Source organism: Pelophylax lessonae, assembly GCF_965119305.1.
Source record: "Pelophylax lessonae genome assembly, chromosome: 11".
Classification (NCBI taxonomy): Eukaryota; Metazoa; Chordata; class Amphibia; order Anura; family Ranidae; genus Pelophylax; species Pelophylax lessonae.
The window spans coordinates 26,905,698-26,925,390 of NC_138778.1; positions in this window are offsets into that span (position 1 = coordinate 26,905,698).

Consider the following 19,693-nt stretch of genomic DNA (forward strand, 5'->3'; position numbering starts at 1 on the left):
ATAACCTTATTGGGCGTTGTGGTATGTAAATGATGATCACCATTTGAAATTGAATGTAAAATAATAGTAAAATATGTTTTTAATGTTAAACTAATAATAAAAATTGTTATGCAATTAGCTGTATGTGGCATACTTGTGGCTGGTCTTGAGGAAGTACGAAACGAAATGCGTCGACCACTACGCCAATCCAACACCTCGTGTGTAGTCACTATACAGAGGTTATCTGTATATGTCACTAACTTTATCATTGACCACTACATGTGAAATGTGTGTTTTTTATAGAGCCATTTATGGTGCCTACCATGTTTTTATATGATGTTCAATAAATTACTTTTTTTAATCTATACCTTGTTCCATGTGAGTGCCTTTAAAATCCACCACCTGCAGGACGTAGTCCTGCAAATTTGCTATTCCAGTAATCACCAAGATGTGGCATAGGTTAATGTTCCTCTCTTCCTTTTTTGATGTCTGTCCTCCTATCATTGGTCCACTGGAGGCCGCAGGTCTCTGTCAAGATATGAAAATATATGAAGAGCATTTCGTTATATAGTTAAAGAGTCCCCTTTAATATACTAAAAAAAAATATTCTTCTTAATGCTTAGAATTCTAGTTGGTATGTTTTAAATACTGTGTCTCACGTTGTCCCAGAGGATATGAAATGTTCTGCCAAAAATGATAAAGTTCCCGGAAAGAGATGTTTATGAAAATAAGCCCTAATTACCGTAAAATGTTATTTTCCCTAACATATTCAATCTTTTTTAATTGTCAGACTAACCTGTCACTACGCCTTTGCTGGGTCAAGATGACCCGATGTGTGATTGGGATTTTCCACAAGGAATGTATTGTCATCCGCCTAGACTGTATTGTGAAATCTTGTGAAACCTTGTGTAATCTGTAACTTGGGCTTGTGCCCGTTTATGTACTATAAAAGCTGTAACCAAAATTTAATCTGTGTCACACATCCGTTGAAGGATGATGTGAACCGTTGTACGGCCGCTGTATGGCGTATATTCTGAGTAAACATATGGAAACGAATGCAAACCTGATTGGCGTAGATGTCCGTTATTTCAAGGCTCAAACTTAACATTTGAACTCAACATCTCCCTGATTGGAGTTGATATTCCTCAGGATAGAATCTTGTAAAAGCCCAATTTGAGCCTTTAGAAAATCTTCAGGAAGGATAATGTGGCTGCGGACTACCAGGGAAGATGCCCTTTCCTTCCCCTTTCCCCTATTCTTGTTTTGGGTCCATTGTTGTCCATCCTGAGAATTACCTTGGTGTCATCTTGGTGCCCCTGAGCTTGTCTGGGGACCTCTGTAGTGGCCATTTGCTTTGGAGTCTGCAGTTATTAAAAATATCCTTGGAAAAAGGATTCCGTTGTCCATTGTATCCAGTAGGTGTAACAGTGTATATGTGTCTTATTGGAAGTGACACACTGATCATTCATCATTGATCATGAATAATATACAAAGTGTTATTAAACAATAAGCAGGGATACCTGTGTGATGGGGGCAGTTTAATGACTGATTTTTTTTATGCTATTAATAAATGTAGCACCCTCCTAGGTAGGTGCTAGGAAAACCATAAAGGGGGCCCTGTCTGCTTATCAGAGGGGCTTGATTGTTCAGCTAGGCTGTCATGTGTTTTCAGGTGTGTCTGTTAAGCTTGGGGAGTCTCCCCACTGTATCCAATGAGGGTTCTTGTTTGACGGTGGAGGAAACCTAGCCAATAGCACACCAGGGCTCATATCAGTCCCAGTGGGCGGAACCTGCCGCAATGCATCCTGAAATAGGATATAAGTCTGAAGGGAGCACATGACAGAGTGTCTTTGGTGGGAAGAAGAGTCCCAGGAGGAGGTTGACAGCTGTCTATCCTCCTGTCAGCGTCAGGAAAGTGTCCTTGGCAGTCAGCCTAGAGGACGGAAGGTTGAGCTGAGCTGCAGAGAGGGATCAAGTGTGCTGTGAACCCAGTGGAGCTGCGGGGCAGAAGTTTATAGGAAAGCAATGTTGTGAGTACTGTAAACTGCCCAGGGGTCTGCCTAGGATAGGGGACAACTCCAGAAGGTCCGGGAGTCAGCTAAGCAGTAGAGAAGGCTTAGAAAGGGGCTGCCAGTGTCTAAGCCCTGAAGATAAGTGTGTGAAAGAGGGCTCTGGTGTGGGCACTGAAGTGTTCAGCAATGCAGCAGAATACAAGTAGCTACCTCAGCAAGGAATGCTAAAGGGAGCTTAAGAAGGACTTTGAGACACATGGAAGTGGTCAGAAGTCAGTTCAGAGTTAACAGGCAGCAGGCCAGTGTTAAACACCGTTAACCGGCGTTGACCGGCATCCAGCCAGCGTCAAGTCAGCGCCAACAGGCATTTTTCAGTTGTTCCCGGCAATTTGTGTATAGTTGAGCCAGAAGAGTATCCCACTCATCCCTTCTCCCATCCAAGTTCTCAATAAATATAAAAACCCAAAGATACTAGACTGGTCATTGTCTCAGTGCTCACACTTAGAAAACATGCTTAAAGCGGAGTTCCGGCCTCAAATACCTTTTTTAACTAAAAATACCCCTATAATACAAATCCATAACCCTTTACAGAACCGCTATTCTCATACTTACAAGGTGTACAGTATTGGATTTTAGTCAAAAACTTACTTTTAAAAACGCTGTCTGGGTGCGGCCATCTTGGATGTGGGCATCTGAAGCCGCAGTGTAATCTGCTGTGTCCTTCTTCCTGATTCCAGGGAGTGTTCTGGGAGTTCTTCCTGATTCCAGCCTCCTGGGAGTGATGAAAAACAGCTCCCAGGATGCAATGCAAAGGCGGAAGTGATGTCAGTGGCCACAGAGGGGGGGGGGGGGAGAAGGAGGAAGTACAATCAAAAATGCCCTAAAAATAAGGTAAGGGACACCCGGAAAAAAAGGAAAATGCCCAATTGTTGATCAGCATAGCGAGCACTCCAGGAATCACTCAAGTTGCAAAATAGGCCGTAACTCCGCTTTAAATGTGCTGTTGTTGTCAGCGGTAACTCAGACCCATATCCAGCAAAATGGCTGGGAATCCTGCTACATAAACAATTTGTATTTTTATATAAATATAAGGTGTGATTTTTGTGTACCTCAAGTCTCCCTGTTCTGTGTTTTGCTGCAGTTTCCTGACAAAGTTGTTCAGCAAGAATGCTCACTGCAATGTCTGACATGCAGCTTGCACCACCAAATCAATATCATCCACCTCAACAAGGTAAATCCATATAAATCAAGGGGAAAAATGACTTAGTGGCAAACTTTAAAATAGTATTCTCAAAGCAAGAACTGACTGAAATATTTATTATTAATTCCATTTGAAAAAAAAAAATCGACAAATGCAAACTATTTAAGATCAGCATATAGACAAGTGAAGGAAAAGAAAAAAAAAAAAGAAACTTCTCAAGAAGAAATCTCTTCTGTGAAACTAAAACGAAGATGTGTTTTCTTAAAGGCCATTGCATGAATTAATACTGCCTGCAGGCGCTGCTTGTACATGTGGGATTTGGTGTGACTTTATCTCTTTCTGTTTAATATAAAACTATGCTTACCATAGCAACCAATGCTCTGATAGTATGCGTACTCTCATCCCTTTGGATTTAGAGAATTTGATCAAAAAAATCAGCACAAAACAGTATGTAAATTATCAGCCGGCAATATTCTCTGAGTTAACCTCTTCTCTCCCCTCCGTGAGCCTGTTAGATGCTAACAGAAACAGAAGATAAACAGTAAATTAACAAACTAATTACTTTCTTTTTTTTTTTTTTTTTTACAGTTTATCTGTTTTGTTAATTTATACAGGGCTTACATAATCTTCATTGCTTCGGAGAATACAAAGAATCATTTATATTAGGCCCTTCCCCTGAGGAGTTTACGGTTGCTGCCAAAGCCATACTGATACTCAAAAAAGTCAAACTGTGCTTTGCCCACTCAGTGCAAAGCTGCAGATATAGCTAAAAAAAGTCTGTAACCTTGCAAAACAGTATGCATATTATCAGCCGGAAATATTCTCGGAGTTAACCTCTTCTCTCCCCTCCATGAACCTGTTAGATGCTAACAGAAACAGAGGAGCGCAAGGTCTCGAACATTCACCAGCTCTGTGATGTCGTCATGGAGGAATGGAAGAGGACTTCAGCAGCAACTTGTGAAGCTCTAGTGAACACCATGCCTAAGAGGGTTAAGGCAGTGCTGGAAAATAATGGTGGCCACACAAAATATTAACACTTTGGGGCCAATTAGGACATTTTCACTTAGGGGTGTACTCACTTTTGTTGCCAGCGGTTTAGACATTAATGGCTGTGTGTTGAGTTATTTTGAGGGGACAGCAAATTTACACTGTTATACAAGCTGTACACTCACTACTTTATATTGTAGCAAAGTGTCATTTCTTCAGTGTTGTCACATGAAAAGATATAATAAAATATTTACAAAAATGTAAGGGGTGTACTCACTTTTGTGAGATACTGTATCTAAATAAATCTGGAGCTTTGCAAAACAGTATGTAAATTTTCAGCCAGCAATATTCTCTAAGTTATCCTCTTCTCTCCTGTAAGAGAACGTTTGCTGTGCAAAGACGTGTTCCCGTCAGAAACCTGACAATGGCCAATGCGCATGCGCGAACTCGCGCAACCGTGCACGCACGTTCGCAAATACGCAACATGCGTTAGACATTGGTGCCAAAGGGACTATTTAAACCCAGCCCTTACACTGCTCTAGTGCTGCTTTGTCTTCAGCCTTGGATCCCTGTTACCTGTTTACCTCCAGTCCAGTAACCCCCGGCAGGACCACTCATCACCATAGAACCAGGCTTCTTGTTTGGCTTTTGTCCGGTAAGAGTCTAGGGAGCACGAGTGTGTCAGAGTGCCTTCTGTATTTCTGGGAACTTTTCTACCTGGCTGCATGACCTTTGGGGCGGTCATATTCATATATGCCCTTAACGTTTAACTTCTGGTAAGAGGCCAAGCTGGTGGTGGGACTTTGCACCTTCCAATCACAGTTCACCTTTCCCCAAGCTGGAAGTTTTTGTCACCATTTTTTGCACTTTATTTATGGACTTATAATATGCACGTTTATTGCACATTGGTGTATCACTAGTCACCTTCTGGACATTTTTTGTTTTACACGATTTGCATACGTTTTCATTTTTTTGCATTATTATTGCATTTTTGGTTTATTTGTTTACATAATTTTGTATGTTGCACATATGCACTAGGGCAGCGCACCTGATTTCTTTACCTATTCTACAACATACACTCTAAGGTAGCAGCACACCCTATATTGAATCAGCGCACTTTCCTACCCACCACACCTGTTTACCTGCATCTTGTTTCCAGTTCCAGACCCGGCTTGTCCTGACGATTCTCTGCTCTCCGCCTGCACCGACCTCGGCTTGTCCTGTGACTTCTGCTTCTGTTTGCTCCTACTGGCTTCTACGTTCCTGATTGGCTCCAGACCCGGCTTGTCTAACCACGCTCCTGTCACTTCCAAATCCGTCCATCCTGCCTAGGAGGCTCACCTGGCTAGTCCTGCTATCCAAGACTCCTGCCTCCAGCACCTGCTGCCTGCTCATCATCCTGCTCTCTGGACTTCCCTGGCTACCACCATCAGTGGTCATTGTCCGCTTGAAGTAAGCTCCAGGCGCTCGTGCTACTCTACACTTTGGTGCCCCCTGTCTACACTATCAGGGGTCCCGAGTCAGAGGTGCAAGAGAGGCCTTCCTCACAGTCTCAGGCTCATCTCCAGGTATGTGATATCTCCCCTCCGTGAGCTTGATAGTAGATGCTAACAGAAACAGAAGATAAACAGTAAATTAACAGACTAATTACATTTTTTACAGTGTATTTGTTCTGTTTATTTATACAGGGCTTACATATTCCTTAGTGCTTCATAGAATACAAAGAATCATTCACATTAGGCCCTTCCCCTGAGGAGTTTATAGTTGCTGCTAAAGCCATACTTCTATTCAGTAAAGTCAAACTGCACTTTGCCCACTCATCTTCCTTTCACTCCCAAGATCCCTGTTTGGTTGCTTCAATTAAAATTAACTACTCAATAGTTCTAGGTATGGACTTGGATTACCTAATCTTTTGATCTATTATCTATCTGCAAGATGGGCCCAAAGGGCACAATGGTGTTATTGAACTCATACAGTATGTTCCATGGTTTCAATTTGAAACCACCTCAGTCTTATTCTATTACCCCCCCCCCCCCAAAGACTGCTTTGGTCCAAGTCCATCTATCTTACAGCTATCTCCCCACTCAGTAGGGTGGTGTCACAGTTCCTCAATTTCTGGACAACTTATAAGCAACAAAAATATGTAATCTCTCCAAAGTCCCCCTTGGCCTCATATGTTGGAGGCTACCCCTTTATTGTAGCATTCTCCTCTAAAAATGAATTTTCCTGGTGGATCACCAACTCCCTTAATGGTCTGACTAAAAGACTTTAGGCCCCTTTCACACTTGTGCGACCTAAAAGTTGCACGATTTTTTGGCAGAGATTTTGACTGGGCTTGACCTCAAAACACGTCAAAGTCAGACCAAAGTAATGCAGGGACTACTTTGAAGTCGTTGCAACTTGAAGTCGCACAGATACGAATGGTACTCATTGGAAATCATGGAATATGACTTGTCATGCGACTTTGCAGTCCCAAATCACAGGACAAGTCACACAAGTGTGAAAGAGGCCTAAAAGATAATGCTTATGTTATTACAAATGGTTCACATTATGGTATTATAGATGATTTTAAAGTCCATTTATTTATTTATTTATTTATTGGTAAATGAGGTTTATCTTTATGGACATAATTGATTGGTGTAGACAATCTAATACCCCCTAACACACCTGGAACACCACCACTGATTACCTGATTACCAGCGCCTATTTTTTCACTTATCTACTACTTGTATTTTTTTGGCACAACACCATTAAAATAAAAAAGGGCAGCAGGTTTTTGCATTACATCAAGGGCCAAAACATTAAAACCAGGCGCCTTCAACATCTATGATCTACTAAAAGATAATGCTACCTTTAACCTGGATTCACACTATTACATTTTTTTAACGTAGGTTCCTATTGAACACGCTCACATCAATACATTTTTGTGCCTCTGCATATTTGGAAAGGGTAGGGGACTTTTTTCCATGCAAAAAGCAGTGCTTTGCATGCAATAGACTTCAATAGACTTGCATCCAAAAAGTATTGCGATTTTACAGTGATTTTGCCGCAATTTGCGGTTTTTAATCTGCCCAACAACAACCCCCCCCCCCCCAAAAAAAAAAAAAAAACATAAAAAACACAAACCACAAATCACTGTAAAATCGTGCAAAGTTGCGTTAAAAAACATGGAAAGCACAGCAAAAAGCACTACATAAATGCTCAAAAGCAACATGCATAGGTGCGAATCAAGCCTAATTTCCTTTGAGATACCGAAACAAGATAGGAGACCCCTACCCATGAAAGACAATGATATATATCCAAATCAAGCACTTTTTTCTTAACAAATCTGCATTCCTCCCCTAGGGGAAAGCAGTTTATCTCTATACCATTATCTGTCCCATCTTCAACTTCTTGAAAAATATCCCAAATGATCCCAATGGAAGTCAGTTTGAAGGGAAAATTGTTCCGTAAATGCACTCGTTCCTTGACAGTATGGGGAAACAGCTACCAGACTACATACTAGATGGTACTTGAGCACCCCACAAAGACTTCATAAAATTTTCCCAGAAGTTCCTGACACCTGTTTCTTAAGATACACCTCTGCAGTTTCACTAGAACATAGTTTTTGGACCTGTAGAGATTTTTGTCTATGTCAGCAGATCACATCTCTAGTATCTTACCTGATGGTTTAACCAATAACCTTTATGATATCCATGGGCCTATTCTTCGCACCTATCCCAGATGTTCCCTTTCACACTGGAAATCTATTACATAAGCTGTTTTTAGAAGTTCAGTGGATGTTTGCTCCAAATTAGCATCCCCATCCAGTTTCATCCTCGTAGGATTCTATCAGAATGAACTCTTAATTTTTATGGGAAAATGTTTTCCACAAAATTAATGACTCTGTAGCAGCCTCCTAGATAGGCTGTTAGGTTTGCTTAGGCAAATTTAGTGTTTTGGCTCTCCTGCAATCAGCATTGTAGTGTGTGATTATTTTATGCTGCTGTATTCTTTGCAAGCAGCAAGTTTGACTGCTTCCCCATTTAGGTGGAGATTTCCAGAACAAAGTGGGAAAATCGAACGAGCAGCCCGAATATTTATGCAGCTCCAGCCAATCCCTGGGGAAGTGTGCCCAAATAGTGGTTAAGGAGTGCATAAATTGTTTGGAGCTCCAGAGAGCAGGCTTCTTTTTTCCTGGAGAGGAGGTTCCCAGCTAGAAGGGCTGCTAGGACTTCCTGCTGAGTATTCAACCTGTTCATTTTGGCCCCAGCTCAAGTCATTGAGTGCCCAAAGAGGATCTTATTGTCAGGGCCCAGATTCGAACCCAGGTCCTCAGTTGCTTCTGACAGTGCTTCTTCTTGCTGAGCTATCCAGCAGCTGATATCTATGCATACTAGATCTATGTGGTGACCTAGACCTTGTCCAGTTTCCTGCCTAGTTCCTTGCCCAGCCTCCTGTGAACTCTGAACCTTTGGCCACTCCTTTGTACTTCCTATTTAAGCCTGATCTGGAAACTTCCTGATGCCAGATTATTGTGCTTTGCCAAGATCTAGCTTTGTGTGCTTCATCCTCCTGAATCTTCCACTTGTGTACCGACCTCCAGCTACGTTCCAGGACTATGCCTCTGCCTGCTGCCATTTTGCCCTTCACTGCTTGTGTGCCGACCTTCGGCTAAAGACTACGACTACTCTTCTGCTTGCTCCCTCACTCCGGCTGATCTCTTGTGTACCAGACCCTGCTTGTTGACCACGGTTGTGCTGCTGCTTCCTGCGACTGGACTCTGAGCCTGACCCAGTAATCGTGACAGAATAATCTGGCTACAATGGAGTCCGCAGTAGCAGCTACCCTTGCCAATATCACTCAGCAAATTTCTGAATTACAAGAGTTTGGTGTCACTTATCAGGCAAAATTTAAAGAACTGCAAAATGTGGTGAAAGATCAACAAGAGGCAATTCAGGACTTAGAGAAACAGGTGTTGGATCTTAGTTCCCTAAATGGCGCAAGTCCTGAGCCCAGTGTTCGAATGCCTCTTCCACAAAAATTCAATGGAGACCGAAGGCTTTACAGAGGATTCCTTAATCAGTGTCGCATTTATTTTCAAATGCAGCCTGCTGCATTTTTTCCTGAAAAAAAGAAGGTACTGTTTATTATCAATCTCCTGACAGAGGAAGCTTTATCTTGGGCCTCTCCCTATGTGGAAAGGGATGACATAATTTTAAATAACCTCCACACCTTTACTAAAGCTATGGACCAAGTTTTTGACGATCCAAATCGATGTGCTACTGCTGAGGCCAAACTGCATAATTTGCGTCAAGGACGACGCTCCGTGGCTGAATACACTACTGAATTCAGGCGCTGGATCGCAGATACAACCTGGAATCCAGCAGCACAAAGAAGCCAATTTCGTCAGGGGCTTTCTGAGCAAATAAAGGATGAACTGGCTAGAGGTGATACCCCTGATGATCTGGAGAACTTTATCCAATTGTGCATCCGTATTGACCAGAGACTCTCTGAAAGGAGAAAAGAAAGACTGGGAATACTGGGAAATACTGAGGGTATGCGTTTTTCTTTTAGTCAACCTCCTCGGAAGAGTTCTCAGGTTTTTCATGATTCCAGTAACCCTGAACCTATGCAGATTGATTCCGTTAGAAGGGGTATCACTATTCAGGAAAAGGAAAGACGTCGGAGTGAAAATTTATGCCTTTATTGTGGGGACTCTGGACATTATGCTATTAACTGTCCAAATAAGCTAAGGAGAACAGTTGCTGCAACTGATGTGAAAGACATTGAACAAATTAGTTCCATCGCTCAGTCAGTTTCTCCAATACTTGAAGAAAGCAATCCTATACAAGCTCTGCCCACTCACTTTATAATTCCCATTCGACTCTCTGATGGGGCTAATGACATCTCCTGCTCTGCCATGTTGGACTCTGGAGCGGGGGGAAATTTTATGGATATTGGATTTGCTCAAGACCATCATATTGAATTAAGGAATAAATCCTTACCTGTAGATATGGAGACTGTTGATGGTTCCCCTCTATCCTCCGGGCCAGTTACCCATGAGACTGCTCCTCTTAGTCTGTTTTTTGAGCCTGATCACCAGGAGACCATATGTTTTCAGTTGATTTCATCACCAAAGTTTCCTATCATTTTAGGTATCCCCTGGTTCTCGATTCATAACCCCTCTGTCGATTGGGAAACACGTGTTTTAACTTTTGCCTCAGAGTACTGTAAAGGACATTGTCAACCTGATTCCTCCCATATCGAGAATCTCCGGGTAGAGGAACACATGGTTCCTGGATATGAAGGCCTGCCACCTCAATACAGGGAATTTCATGATGTGTGTGATAAGAAGAATGCTGATCAGCTACCCCCACATCGCCCTTATGACTGTCCTATTGAACTTTTACCTGGGGCAGAGATTCCTTTTGGCCGCCTCTATTCTATGTCTGAACCTGAATTAAAGGTGTTAAGGGAGTGGTTGGATGAAAACCTGGCAAAGGGGTTCATAAGACACTCAACCTCTCCTGCTGGGGCAGGTCTCTTCTTTGTTGAAAAGAAGGATAAGACATTGAGACCATGTGTTGATTATAGGGAATTAAATAAAATCACAATCAAAAATCGCTATCCCCTCCCACTAATCCCCGAGCTTTTGGAAAGACTTTGTTCTGCAAAGATCTTTACTAAATTGGATTTACGGGGTGCATATAACCTCATTCGCATTCGTAAGGGTGATGAATGGAAGACTGCGTTCAGAACCAGATATGGACATTTTGAGTCTTTGGTCATGCCTTTCGGTCTTTGCAATGCTCCAGCAACCTTTCAACACTTTATAAATGATGTGCTGCGAGATCTATTGGATCAATTTGTGATTGCTTATTTAGATGATATTCTTATCTTTTCAGATTCTCTACAGGAACATCGCAAACACGTATCCATTATTTTCGACCGCCTGAGGAAGAATCAGCTGTACATCAAATTGGAGAAATGCGAATTTGAACAGACCAAGATTCAGTTCCTGGGGTACATAATCTCCCCTGAAGGGTTGAGCATGGACCCTGATAAGATTAAAGCAGTGGTGGAGTGGCCTGCCCCTAGGAATGTTAAAGAAATTCAACGATTTCTGGGATTTGCCAACTTTTACAGAAAGTTTATAAGGGACTTTTCCAAGGTGGTTGCACCAATTACCCAGTTAACCAAGAAGGGATGTCCCTTCACATGGGGACCAGAGGCACAAGCTGCTTTCTGTAAACTAAAGACACTCTTTACCTCTGCACCAATTCTAGTACATCCTGACCCTGAACTGCCCTTTGTTGTAGAAGTTGATGCCTCAGATTCTGCTGTTGGAGCTATCCTTTCTCAGCGTACAGGTGAAAAGATGCAGCTTCATCCCTGTGCTTACTTTTCCCGGTTGATGTCCTCTGCTGAAAGGAACTATGACATTGGTAATAAAGAACTGCTGGCGATAAAGGAAGCTTTCTCTGAATGGAGGCATCTGTTGGAAGGGGCTGAGCATTTAGTGACTGTTCTTACCGATCATCGGAACTTAGAGTTCATCCGTTCTGTAAAGAGACTGTCCTCCCGACAAGCACGCTGGTCTTTATTCTTCTCCAGGTTTAATTTCATTGTTTCTTATAGACCTGGCTCAAGAAATGGCAAGGCTGATGCCCTGTCACGGAGTTTGTCTGAATCCCCTCAAGAAAGCAACTCTGACTGCACCATTCTTTCTCAAAAGAACTTTTTAGGAGCCACTAATCCCAAAGAATTTTTGACCTTGCTTAAAGATGGCTACTCTTCTGATCCCCTCCTTAAACATCCACCCAAGGACCTGAGTCTCACCTTCAGGAATGGCTTTTGGATTCAGAACCATTGCCTCTATGTCCCTCAAAGTGACCTAGAAGTCCTCGGACTGGTTCATGACTCTAAGCTTGCAGGACATTTTGGGGCCTTTAAAACTGCTGAACTGTTGTCTCGTTCATTCTGGTGGCCTAGTTACAAGAAAGATGTTAAGAACTATGTTGCTTCTTGTCCAACTTGTGCACGTCATAAGACACCCCGATCTTCCCCTGTCGGACTGCTTCAACCTCTTCCAATTCCATCACGGCCTTGGGGATCAATCTCTATGGATTTTGTGGTTGAACTCCCTCCTTCGAAGGAAATGACCACCATCTTGGTAGTGGTCGACCGCTTCACCAAGATGGCTCACTTCATCCCAACTAAGGGGGTACCCAATGCGGAACTAACTGCTGAATTAATGATCCGGGAAGTATTTAAACTACATGGAATCCCGGATGATGTGGTCTCAGATAGGGGGGTTCAATTTACTTCCAAATTCTGGAGAAGTTTCTGCATGTCCCTGGGTGTCACAGTCAATCTTTCCTCTGCATTTCATCCTCAATCCAATGGCCAAACAGAAAGAACAAATCAGACTTTGGAACAATATCTTCGCTGCTTTGTTAGCTATTTGCAGGATGATTGGGTAGATTATCTGCCAACAGCAGAATTTTCCTACAATAATTCTAAGCACAGCTCCACATCTCTTAGTCCTTTTTATGTGAATACAGGGTACCATCCAGTTTGCATTCCTGACCTCCCTATTGCTACACCAATTCCTGCTGTTAATGAGAGGTTATCTCTTTTACAGGAAACTCGAAGAAGATTGCTTGAAACATTGAAGGTGGCACAGGAGGCTTACAAGAAAGCATCTGATAGACGTCGAAGAGAAATACCATCCTTCCGTGTTGGAGACAAGGTCTGGTTATTCACAAAGAATCTCAGGACTCAGGTACCATCTGTTAAGTTGGGGCCAAAGTATATAGGACCTTTTCAAATCTTGGCACAAGTTAATGCAGTTACTTTCCGCTTGAAACTTCCTGACAGTATGAGAGTCCATCCTGTTTTTCATGTTTCTTTACTTAAACCTTTCCATGAAAATTCCTTCCCTGGGAGAGTCCTTCCTCCTCCCCTGCCTGTGGTTGTTGAGGGTGAAGAGGAATTTATTGTAGAAGGAATAATTGACTCCAGGATCCACAGGAACAAGTTGCAGTACCTGGTGAAATGGGAAGGATACGGACCTGAAGAAAATTCTTGGGAACCTGCTGAGCATGTCCATGCTCCTAGACTGGTTCGGGAGTTCCATCAAAGGTTTCCACTTAAGCCTGGTCCTGAGATGCCCTGTGGTCATCCTAGAAGGAGGGGCATACTGTCAGGGCCCAGATTCGAACCCAGGTCCTCAGTTGCTTCTGACAGTGCTTCTTCTTGCTGAGCTATCCAGCAGCTGATATCTATGCATACTAGATCTATGTGGTGACCTAGACCTTGTCCAGTTTCCTGCCTAGTTCCTTGCCCAGCCTCCTGTGAACTCTGAACCTTTGGCCACTCCTTTGTACTTCCTATTTAAGCCTGATCTGGAAACTTCCTGATGCCAGATTATTGTGCTTTGCCAAGATCTAGCTTTGTGTGCTTCATCCTCCTGAATCTTCCACTTGTGTACCGACCTCCAGCTACGTTCCAGGACTATGCCTCTGCCTGCTGCCATTTTGCCCTTCACTGCTTGTGTACCGACCTTCGGCTAAAGACTACGACTACTCTTCTGCTTGCTCCCTCACTCCGGCTGATCTCTTGTGTACCAGACCCTGCTTGTTGACCACGGTTGTGCTGCTGCTTCCTGCGACTGGACTCTGAGCCTGACCCAGTAATCGTGACACTTATCTAGGAACTCTACAGAGGAGTCTGGCTGCTGGAGTCTGAAGGGGACATCCAAACTCTGGGGACACTGTGAATACAAACCAGAGAGAGGGATCCTGGTGTCTTTGACTGCTGGTATCCCCTGCCACACTCAGTTAAGGCTTCCGTTGCCTGGGACATTGCCAATAATGTGCAAGTGCTCTCCATTTCATGTCCTAATACTTGGAGGGTTGTGTTATGAAGATGCTGCTAAGGCGATAGTGTCCTCGCATTCTTGTTTAGTGTTCTGGAGTTTCCCGCAGCTCTTTTATCCCCATCTAAGTTATCGGTGTAGTGCTACTCCCATAGGAGCCACAGGATTACTGTCCAGGTCTTCACAAAATTCTGCCCTGCAGCCAGGCACACAACATGCTCGGTCATTCTTTCTTCAATGACCAGTCTAGGGGATATTGTTTGTGTGGATTTTTATTTTTGGAGAACCTGGATAGGGTTGAGAAAGTAGTGGGATACTCCAAAGATAAAATCTATGTACAACTTGAGGACTTCGTATTCCTTTCTGAGCAAGCTATAATGAAGTCCGGGTTTGTAACAAGTAGTAGACTTCAACTTAAGTAGTAGTTAGAGCCATTAGAGAAAAGTCCCTTTAAGTAGAAGATTATCTAGACAAAGCTCTTCAGGACACCAACCGGTATCCCCTTTTACAGACCCACAGATTACTATAAGGCACCAGAGGGGTAGCTAGAGCACAAGGTCTCCAAGAGCTCTCAGTGTCTACACTCACATGACCCAAGGACAGATGGCAGCCTCCTTCTAATCTTCCAGGCATCACGTTCCAGTCCATCTGACTCCTCATCAACAGCAGCTTCTGCATGGGAGGGCAACGTGTCCCCAGGCTGGACTCATTCTCTCTGGGATAAGACCCAGAACTCTGTGTGCTCCCAGAATATATGCAGTCTCCCAGCATGCCATCAGAGCCTGCCTCTCTGGGATAGGCCAGGACTTCATCAATATTCAATGTCAATGTTATCTGCATTACTCAAGAAATTTCTCAAGTTACCTGTATACAAAGGGAGTTATCCCCTCTGGGATAAGACCCAGAACTCTGTGTGCTCCCAGAATATATGCAGTCTCCCAGCATGCCATCAGAGCCTGCCTCTCTGGGATAGGCCAGGACTGCATCAATATTCAAAGTCTATGTTATCTGCATAGCTCAAGAAATTTCTCAAGTTACCTGGATACAAAGGGAGCTATCCCCTCTGGGATAAGACCCAGAATTCTGTGTGCTCCCAGAATATATGCAGTCTCCCAGCATGCCATCAGAACCTGCCTCTCTGGAATAAGCCAGGACTGCATCAATATTCATTATGTCATCTGCATAGCTCAATAAATTTCTCAAGTTACCTGGATACAACGGGAGCTATTAGGCAGACTGTCAGCAAACTATGCTTTTACCTTACACAAAATTACAGCTACACTGACTACAGTATGACAACTAAATTTACCTATCAAAAGCACACACTAACACTTACCTAACTATCCTAGCACCTACCTAGGGGGGTGCTATATCTGCACTAAACTTTTAAAAAGGCAACCCCTAGACCGTTTCTTGAGCCAGAAGAGTAGAGTGAAAGCTGCTGTTTTCTTGGTTGTTGCGGCACTAACAGGAAGAGAACCTGGGACACAAATCAGTGGCCCTTGCGGGGTTAGTGCTACAACTCCATGCAACATTTTCATGATAAATGGGATATTTGACTGTCTTTCCACTCTTTATCATACAGCTGAGTGATATGTCTCTATCTATTGTATCTATGTGTAACATAGTTGTTTGATTTAATGATGGTCTTTATGCCTTTCAGTCTAACCATACCTTTATCTTTCTATGCCATGTAAGGAGTGTTGTCCACTTCATATGGCATGCTTCATATTTGTGATACAAGGTGTTTATTCTCCTAAAACCACCAATAAAAATACTCTGTAAACCAAAAAATACACTTTTTGGCTTGACGAAATGTGCTTATTATAAACCCCATTCCAGTACTCAATAGTGGAACACTCGTGATGAGGGGTGTCGAAAGTGTTCTCACACAGACTTGTACTGCAGAGAAAGAGAGGTGCAGTGGCTGACCAGGTCTGGTAAATTACAGAATGCACAGGGCACCATGGTCACAATGTGGTTCCTATTCGGAAAATTCACTAAATCTATTACAGGCGGTCCCTGGGTTACAAACAAGATAGGGACTGTAGGTTTGTTCTTAAGTTGAATTTGTTTGTAAGTCGAAACAGGTAAATTTTTTAAGTGTAGCTCCAGCCAAAAGACTAATTTTGATGTTTTTTTGGATAGCGTAGGGAAGGGTTAACACCCCTGTACCATTTGTTTTGCTGTCTCTACCCCTGTTCAGAAGATATTACCTCACTTTCTGTCCCTATGACAATTGGATTTTGAAAATTTTGGGTTGTTGTGGAAACAATGATTGGTGATAAATCTCCAATGGAGACCCCTTTTTCCCATGAGAACTCTTCAGGGGAGGACTGGGCCAGGGGACAGAGGGGCAACTGCCCCCCATGCTGCTCTGATGCCCCTTAAAAAGGCTGCACCACTTCTGCTACAGACATGCCTAAAGGATTCCTGGTGAGGAGAAGTAAAAAGTCCCCACCACTGACCTACTGAGTGCAGGATGAAGACAAGAACAGAGCACAGCCCCCCACCCTCCCAGCATGGATGGTGTAAACTGAGTCTGAGTAAAGGCCAGTTGAATGTCCCACTGGAGACTCTCCTCCCCCCGGCCAGCTCCAACCAAGCTGTGCCAGCTCCCCCCAACTGCCCCCTGCTGGCCAGGTCAGGAACTGGGATTCAGCGGGTGTGTAGAGAATACCAGGAGCGGAGCTTCAGCCTGGAATGGGGGTCAGGTTGAGGATGAGAAGAGGGAGAGTGGGAACAGGGCAGAGTCGCTGCACCATGGGCCTCTAGTTTGTAATTACCCCTGGGCTGAAAGTTACCAGTCTGCCCCTGGAACTCTTACAGGAGGGAGTTTCCCTTCCTGGGGTAGATTTCCTCTCACTTCCTGTTGTTTCTCTCCATTTGTAAGTAGGAGTCGTTTGTAGATCGGATGTTTGTAACCCAGGGACCGCCTGCATATGGTTGTGAGTTCATCTTTCTGTTACCTAATTTGGGCTTTTAAATAACAGTAATTATCTGACTTAAGTATAATATACTGGCATGTGACAATCATGGATGGTATTTTTCTAGGTGCACAGCTGGAGTTTTTCTTTAAAAGCTTGCATGCAGGAAATCGGCAACGCAGTTTTTATTTCCGTTAAATAAAAGGACTTCAGAACGGGCTCCCAGCCCTGTCTAAACATGACAGCTAAGAGCACTCTGAGACACAACTATTAATATTAGTGCTGCTTTTATGTGAGTGTCTTTATGAGGATCGTGTGGTGATGGATGGAAGATAATTAAATATTCTATGTTTCAACATTCTCTTTTACTCATTGCAAGGGTTTCTTGTTTAAGAGTGACTGTTAAGGGAGAAGGCAAAGCCTCTAAGGACTGCCTTCCACAATAACACAATCCTGCTGTGGAAACTGATGGGAATCACAACATTTTGTCATAGGATCTATCTTGAGTCTTGGATTTGTTGAGTTGAAGGGAAACAATAGTGCAAGATATATACAGGTGATCTCATAAAATTTGAATATCATCAAAAAGTTAAAAAGATCATTTATTTCAGTAATTCGATTCAAAAAGGTAAAATCATATATTTTATATAGATATAGATGCGTTACACACAGAGTGATATATTTCAAGCATTTCTTTCTTTTAATTTTGATGATTATGGCTTACAGCTAGTGAGAATCCAAATTTCAGTATATTACATAAGACCAATAAAAAAAAGGATTTTTAATACAGAAATGTTGGCTTAGTGAAAAGTCTGTCCATGTACAGTAGAATATGCACTCTACTTGGTCGGGGGTCCTTTTGCATGAATTACTGCATCAATGCAGCATGGCATGGAGGTGATTAGCCTGTGGCACTGCTGAGGTGTTATGGAAGCCCAGGTTTTGGATAGCGGCCTTCAGCTCATCTGCATTGTTAGGTCTGGTGTCTCTCATCTTCCTCTGGACAATACCCCACAGATTCTCTATGGGGTGTAAGTCAGGCGAATTTGCTGGCCAATCAAGCACAGTGGTACCATGATCATTAAACCAGGTATTGGTACTTTTGGCAGTCTGGGTCACTCAGACGAAACGCGTAGAGCATCACTGCGTCACTTCCGCCGCCCTGTCACTTCCGGTCATTGGAACGCATTGCATTCTGGGAGCCGACAGACCGGAGCAACGTTATTGCTGTTTATGCCGTTTCTTCCCCCATTCACTGTAAGTGCAACTTTTATCTTTTACTGTTTGTTCTCCTGTTAGTGTGGTCAGTTTTTAATAGGAAAGCAGAGGGACTGGAAGGAACACCAGGGATTTCACGCAAAGGAAGCAATAGAAAGAGAACAGGATAGTTTTCTCACACAAGTACATGGTACAGCAGGCACATATCAGGTATATATACATATGAAGTTTTAGGGTAACAAATGCTTTAAATACCTCTAAAGTAATGCAGACAGCGCAGCTTGATCCCGTAGATCGACATCCCCGCTGCCGAGTGGGGCCGGAAGCACGCACCCTTACGTCGATTTGCGCAGCCGAGTCAGACTGCCGAGGTAAAACTGCGGTGGGTGGTCGGCAAATGGTTAATTAGAAAGTCTAATATAATACAAATATATATAAAAATATTAATATTTTTTTAAAAACTGTCATTTTTGGTTTTGTTTTCCGACCAAGTGCATCCTGCATTTTTGGCTTTGGTTTCGGCACCAAAATTTCCATTTGATGCACCTCTAATTATAATCAACCAGACCCTCCCATTCAGAGTCTGCAAAGGACATGGTGAAACAAACAGTTATAGGGATCTGCAACAAAGGTTTTTAAATGTACTTTGTAATGTTAATTTTTGTAATGTACTTTGATCACCCAGAGAGAATTTTTTATTTTATTTTTTTCTTAACAAAAGTGTATTTGTACCTTATAGAAAACCTTTCCTGAAAGAAGCATGAATGTTGCCATTCGATTTTAAAAACTGTATTTGTAAAAAATACACTACAAGGAAACAAAGGAGGGCGCGAATGCCTAGCGCATTACCTCCAACACCATTGCAATTTTTTTTAAAAAATATTAATTATTATTATATATTAATATTATTATTATATTATTGTTTTTATTAAAAAATGTCAGAAACGTATTAGCTTTCCAACTGCAGTGCTCTGGTTATCCACCATGCTGGAGTAGTGATCTTTAATGCTTGTGAATTTCTCATGTTTGTCAGTTTGTTTGTGGCTTTTTAACAAATTGCAATGGTGTTGGAGGTAATGCACTAGGCGTTTGCACCCTCCTTTGTTTCCTGTAGTGCTTTGGAGTTTCCCGGCTCAAGGAGAGCAGCATTGATTGGAACACAGCCTATGTACCACCGCATGTAAGACGGAGCGAGGTTTTGGGAAAAATAGTTAAATATGGAAACAAGCAAAAAATGTTAGTATTGCAGTGCACTGCAATGCATGTCAGGTGCATTGTGGACGTGCATTGGAGTGCCATTTAAAATTGCATCATGAGAAAGTCATAACATAAATTGATGGATCAGTCAAGTAATAGATGAAAAAAAAATATTAATAAAAAATGCAATTCCATTAGGTTTTTATTGAATTTCCAAAAAGCCTATTCCTGCAGCTGACCCTAAATAATTCAGACATGAAAAAAAAAAAAAAAAAGGAAAGGATGGCTTTGCAAACTGTTTTCATCTCAC